The 6,000-nt window shown below is 53.1% G+C and overlaps 1 protein-coding gene across 1 annotated transcript in view; it reads left to right on the top strand.

The window, feature by feature from the left end:
- Window positions 1–1,107: 1,107 nt before the first annotated feature.
- Window positions 1,108–6,000, top strand: part of LOC144734907 (uncharacterized) — a 57,566-nt gene continuing 52,673 nt past the window's right edge. Inside the window, exon 1 of the mRNA XM_078617348.1 lies at window positions 1,108–1,163. The gene's annotated coding sequence lies outside the window, so the exon portion shown is untranslated. The remainder of the gene's footprint in view (window positions 1,164–6,000) is intronic.

Here is a 6,000-nt window from a genome sequence, read left to right as displayed (position 1 = left end):
TCCACTCTCCTCGTACCGTGTCGGCCTTAATAGGTGCTCCATAACAACACTTGTGGCAAGCGCCTTTAAAGTGAAACAGAGGGTGTGTGGCTGTGTGTGTTTATATTCGCGTTGTCTAGTCTCCCTCTCTGGCCTCTCTAGCTACGTGCTGTGAAGAAGGGCCGTTGCCCGAAACGTCGTCTCTTGTATACTTTTCCTTTGTAATGCCACGCGGAGTTGTTGTTGAGTGTCGTTGCAGAATCATCACAAAACAATGTGTTTATATACAGGATATATCTACTTTCGAGTACAGTAACGCGTATGGATCTGCTCATAATTTTAAGAGTATACCGATGTCCGCATTTTGACGAGTATTAACACGCACATTTATTTTCCTCTCCAAACTATAATTTGTACAAATTTCCCAAAGTCATTCAATGCCATTGCCTGATGTTACCCCCCTCCCCCCCATTTCCACAATGGTAGCATCTGCAAGCGGCTGGCAGGAGACTAGGCAATGGGAGCTACCACAGCCATCAGGGGTGGGTCTCTGGAGCAGATTGTGGAGTGTGACGGAGACGACGACGGCGAGGTGTTCGTGTCGCCTCGGTCTGGCCAGAGCCCCAGCGTGGACGTCCGCTTCCCAGGTGTGGCTCCCTCATGGCCCTGACGGTCCTAACGGCCCTAACGGTCCTACACACGCCTGCAAACACTTGGCAGGACCCTCCTGAGACTCGGTAATCAACCCTACTTAACAATAATAATTATATTTCGATTTAAAACTTTCGTGACTGCAGGGATTCATCTTCTTGGTTCTTTCGGTAAAGTCACGTAGAAGGGAAATAATAAAACAATAAAAATAAAACATAATAAAATACAATTCTCACGACGTTTCGGCCACAACGCAAGCAGCCGTCCTCGGGTGAAGAACAGGTCTGTCGGAAAGACAGCGTCTGAATGAACACCACCGAGCTTGAACACCACCAAGCTTGGCAGCGTATATTTAAGCTGGGTTAGGGGATAATTATGCTGATACTAACGTCGTTCTAAACCTTCGCTTTGCAGTGGGAGAGGTGCCAGAGGAAGGCGCCGACGTGACGAGCGCTGAGGCTGAGAGGAGCGGGGACGACGACGAGGAGGAGGAGGAGAGGGGCGAGGGGCTCGGGGAGGAATGCTGCCGACCGGTGCGTTGTGTGTGAGCACGGCTGAGGCTCGAACAGACTGTGCTGTTCGCCAGCACCTATTAAGGGGCCGTCCATAAATGACGTCACGCACCTAGGGGGCGGGGGGGTCAGACATTTGTGACGATGTGTGACGAGGGGGGGGGGGGGTTTGAGAAATGTGACGTCACATTAAAATGCGCTACTTTAAATAAATATAGACAACACGTTCTGCTTAAATAGACTTTTGAATACATGTTTTCTCCTACAACATCAGAGTGCAGCGCCACATTAAATACGCACTACAATGACAATAGTTTAAAGCGATTTGAAGCATGTTTTATTTTTTTGGGGGGGGGGGGGCAGAGCTTTGTGACGTCATATTTGAGGGGGGGTCTGACTCTTTGTGACGCCGTGTGACTAGGGCGGGGGGGGGTCAAAAATCGTCCAAAATCGCGTGATGTCATTAATGGACGGCCCCAAAGCACATCAGTGGCGAGTTATATATCAGCACCGGCCTTGTGTCTCCCTTCGGTCGACTCAGTGTGTGAACATCAACACTGAGGGGTACGACAGCGCCGCCGTGCGGCCGTGCCCCTGGCCGGACCACCCTCTCGGCCTGCGTGGGCCACACGTGGTGTGTGGTGGGGGCTCTTGTCTGTGGCCTCGCCGTGTCTGTGGGTGCCCGTTGCCGGAGGCCTACAACAAGCGCCGTGACCTGTCTCCTGCGAGGACGTTGCGGCGTGCAGAGCCGTGCCTAGTGGGGGCGGGGAAGGGGGGTTGGGCGAATCTGGGTGACCGCCCCGGGCCCCGCGCTTTGGGGGGGTTGGGAGGGCCGCGGCAACGCTTTGACATCACGCTGTCAGATGTAATAGTTCCGGTTTAGTGAGGTTTGCTCCGGGCTCTCGCACCCCCCACGGACGGCCCTGTCGGCGTGAGCATCTGCGTCAGTGCCGGATTAAGCTGGTGCGGGGCCTGTAGCATATGTTATAAAGGGGCCCTAAATAAAATAAAAAAACACATAAATATTAAAACACAAATGTTTAACTTGCATAGTAAAGTAATTGTATTCTTTCATTTGCTATACAACCAGATAATACGACAAATCGCTAACCTTAAACACCCAGTTGTTCATAAAAGTTGAAGGCGGTATAGTACTATAGTAATAGAGCAAGTTAAGAATCAGTGAACTGGAATTGATAGCTTGAAAGCATTTAGCAAGGGGCCCTTGAAAGTGCGGGGCCCGTAGCTCCTACACAGGTAGTAGCTCCTACACATGTAGTAGCTCCTACACATGTAGTAGCTCCTACACATGTAGTAGCTCCTACACATGTAGTAGCTCCTACACATGTAGTAGCTCCTACACATGTAGTAGCTCCTACACATGTAGTAGCTCCTACACATGTAGTAGCTCCTACACATGTAGTAGCTCCTACACATGTAGTAGCTCCCACACATGTAGTAGCTCCCACACATGTAGTAGCTCCCACACATGTAGTAGCTCCCACACATGTAGTAGCTCCCACACATGTAGTAGCTCCCACACATGTAGTAGCTCCCACACATGTAGTAGCTCCCACACATGTAGTAGCTCCCACACATGTAGTAGCTCCCACACATGTAGTAGCTCCCACACATGTAGTAGCTCCCACACATGTAGTAGCTCCCACACATGTAGTAGCTCCCACACATGTAGTAGCTCCCACACATGTAGTAGCTCCCACACATGTAGTAGCTCCCACACATGTAGTAGCTCCCACACATGTAGTAGCTCCTACACATGTAGTAGCTCCTACACATGTAGTAGCTCCTACACATGTAGTAGCTACTACACATGTAGCTTCTCTTGCGACTGGGATAATGCGGCACTGGTCTGCGTGCGCACGCGGCACGGGGCTGCTGCTCGCGTGCTCATTAAAGCGCCCGCGCTTTGAAGGCGACCGGTGCGTGTCGCGTTTTACCCTCCTTGCCAAATGACGTTGAGCCCGAGGCAGGAGGGTAGGGCGCGGCGTCGCCCACCCCACCCCACTGCCCCATTTCCCGGCTCGGCTAGACTGAGCTCACGCGCCGGATGATTTCGCATCGCTGGCGAGCGCCGGGCCGCTCAACAGATAGCAAGGCGAGAACATTGCAGAGAGAGAGATATACAGGGACTCCTCTACTTACGAACGAGTTAGGTTCCAGAGGTCTGTTCGCAAGTCGATTTGTTCGTAAGTCCAACTTTACTCCCGTCGATTCCAAACACCTTTTATGGCATGTACACTAAACACGGGGAATGGTTTTTAAAAGTTGTATAATCTCCTGTAGACGTAGATGCAACTGGTTCTTCATGTTCTGCAGATGTAGATGCCACTGGTTCTTCACGTTCTGCAGATGTAGATGCCACTGGTTCTTCACGTTCTGTAGATGTAGATGCCACTGGTTCTTCACGTTCTGCAGATGTTGATGCCACTGGTTCTTCACGTTCTGTAGATGTAGATGCCACCACCGCCGTCTATTGCGCGGCGGTTGAACTTACGACTCTCGGGCCCAACAAGCAACTGCACATACGGACCAGGTTTGTTTGTATCTCTGAAAGTTCGTAAGTAGAGGAGTCTCTGCCTAACCAAGGGTTGGTCAACTGCGGGTCGCTTGGCAGCGGAGAGAGAATGGTCGCTGACGATGAATGGCGTTTGTTCTGCGGCTGCCTCAATGTTTGGTGCTTAGGGATGGTGGCATGGTTCGGTTTAGCGGGGAGAGCGGCTCGCAAGTCGGAACGTGCGAGTTCAAATCCTGGCTGGAGGGCTTCACTCAGTCCCTAATCCGTCATTACAATTAGTCCCCACTCTTTCAGGAAGTCAACAAGTGGAATCTACACGCTGGTTCAGTGCTATAAATAGATAATTTGAGCAGCGAATCGCTTTGAGTAGTGGCGCAGCAGTTAGCTTACCGCAAACTGCAATATGAGCCCGGCAATGTGAGTTAAATTCCTGGTCACGGCTAACGCCGGTGGCGAGCGATATGTGAACCGCTTCTGGCACCCCCACCAGCCCGACAACCCCCCGCAAGGCTGACACGACACTGGGCGAGGACGTTCATCCAGCAGCGGATTACCAAACGTTTGTAAATCATTAAAAAACCCAATTATTTTAGTTACCAAGCTGACTTAGTAGAGCAGGGGATATACAGTATTTACTCTCGCCAGCAAATGACCGGGCATTGCCTCGGCTGCCCAGAGACCGTCGTCACGCCAGCCGTGCCGCTGCATTATTGATGGAGCGAGAGCTGCGTGCTGCTCGCGATTTCGAAATGAAACGGAGCCGGCCACGGGTTAGCGGCGGTGTGTGCCGTGCGGGGCCGTTTCTAATCGAGACGGCGGTTTGACGAAAACACCGCACCGAAGCGCTCGCCAGCTAGACGGAGCTCCACTTTTGGTGCGCGTTGTCGTTGTTGTCATTATTAAGAGTGGGCGTTCGGGTCGGTGATCCTGTGATTAGCGATCACCGTTTGGTTATTACGCACGAGATTAGCCATCTCTATTACACGCGCGCACGAGCACACACGCGCGCGGCTTCCTCCTAGAATCTCGGGCCCGGTGAGGAATGCCAGAAGTTGAAAGATGTTGCATGGGAATGTTTGAATGTCATTCGAGACGTCGCAGACTGCTCAGTTGTTTGAGCCATTTTACCAGAAATTGTACGCAGGTCGGTAAAATAAAGTTGCCCCCCCCCCTGTTAAAAAAAATTCAACGGGGAGAGACAGGTCCTGAGCCTCGGCTCACAGCGGTGGATCTGCACCGATCCCCCGTGGGAGTAAAAGACGCCGTGGCTAGAAGGACGTTTGCGTGGCGGGGTTACAATGTGACCCCAGGCGCTTGTGCAGCAGTGGAAGCGGCTGTCAAGCCGGTTTAGAGGCGAGAGCTCGGAGTAGCTCAATGCGCTTGATTTGGGGGGGGGATGAACTCGCACTGCCCATGTATTCGCGTGGGACTCACGGTCGGGGGGTGATGGGGGGGGGGGCTTGACGTCAGCACTAAGCAGGGACCCCCGGCTCAATGCTGTGGGATGCGGGCGACGTCACCGCATAACCGGTCCCATCCATGAGCCTTCCATCCCGTCCAGCCGACTTCCTCCTCGCACTCCGTCCACTGTTGTGTCCCCGACCTACGTGTCCCTCTCTCGTCCTTGGTCCTTCCTCTTTCTGTTCCTCCGACTGTGCACCTCTCCCCACCTCTCCACCCGTCGCTGCATCAATCTCCCTTGTCGGCGGGTCTCACGTTTCTGATCCGTAAGCAGGCACCGTGCGCAGGTGACAGCCCGTTTGGTGAATTGGCAGTGGAGGTGCTGGGGATCGGGTGGTGTGCAAGGCTTGCCACTGATGTTAGTCGTGGCTCGGAATCCAACCTCGGGTCGCCGGGTTGGTGGTGTGGCGCACTAACCACTGAATCACTACCCCCCCCCTGCCCCCATTATTGCATTTGACTAAATCTAGAAAGACAACGCAGACAACGATAATCACCCAACACAACAACAGCCGCCACGAACCGTCGCTGGCGTCACCACAGCGCTAGTGCCAGGCTAGGTGCACTTTGAGGCCGTCGCGTGGAGCGTCAGAAGGCTTGTTGCTGGCACGTCACGCATCACTCTCCCGCTGCCCTATCACCTCCACCTTGCAATCTCTTTTTATGTTCTCATTCATTAACTCCCCGGTTGCCCCCCCCCCCCCCCCACTAACCACTAACCTTCCGGAGCCACTTCTTGACTTCACCAATTTCCTCGCCCCTTGATTAAGGAGACTCACAAACATTCGTCTCCCCACTGATGTCCAATTCTCCGTGTCCGTCAGACCCCATGCCCTGCCGAACGATCGATGGCAATCCGAT

The sequence above is a fragment of the Lampetra planeri genome, chromosome 53 (assembly GCF_965212315.1).
Source record: "Lampetra planeri chromosome 53, kcLamPlan1.2.h2, whole genome shotgun sequence".
Lineage (NCBI taxonomy): Eukaryota > Metazoa > Chordata > Hyperoartia > Petromyzontiformes > Petromyzontidae > Lampetra > Lampetra planeri.
The sequence above is the reverse complement of the archived record's forward strand: the minus strand, read 5'-3'. Positions and strand labels throughout refer to the sequence as shown.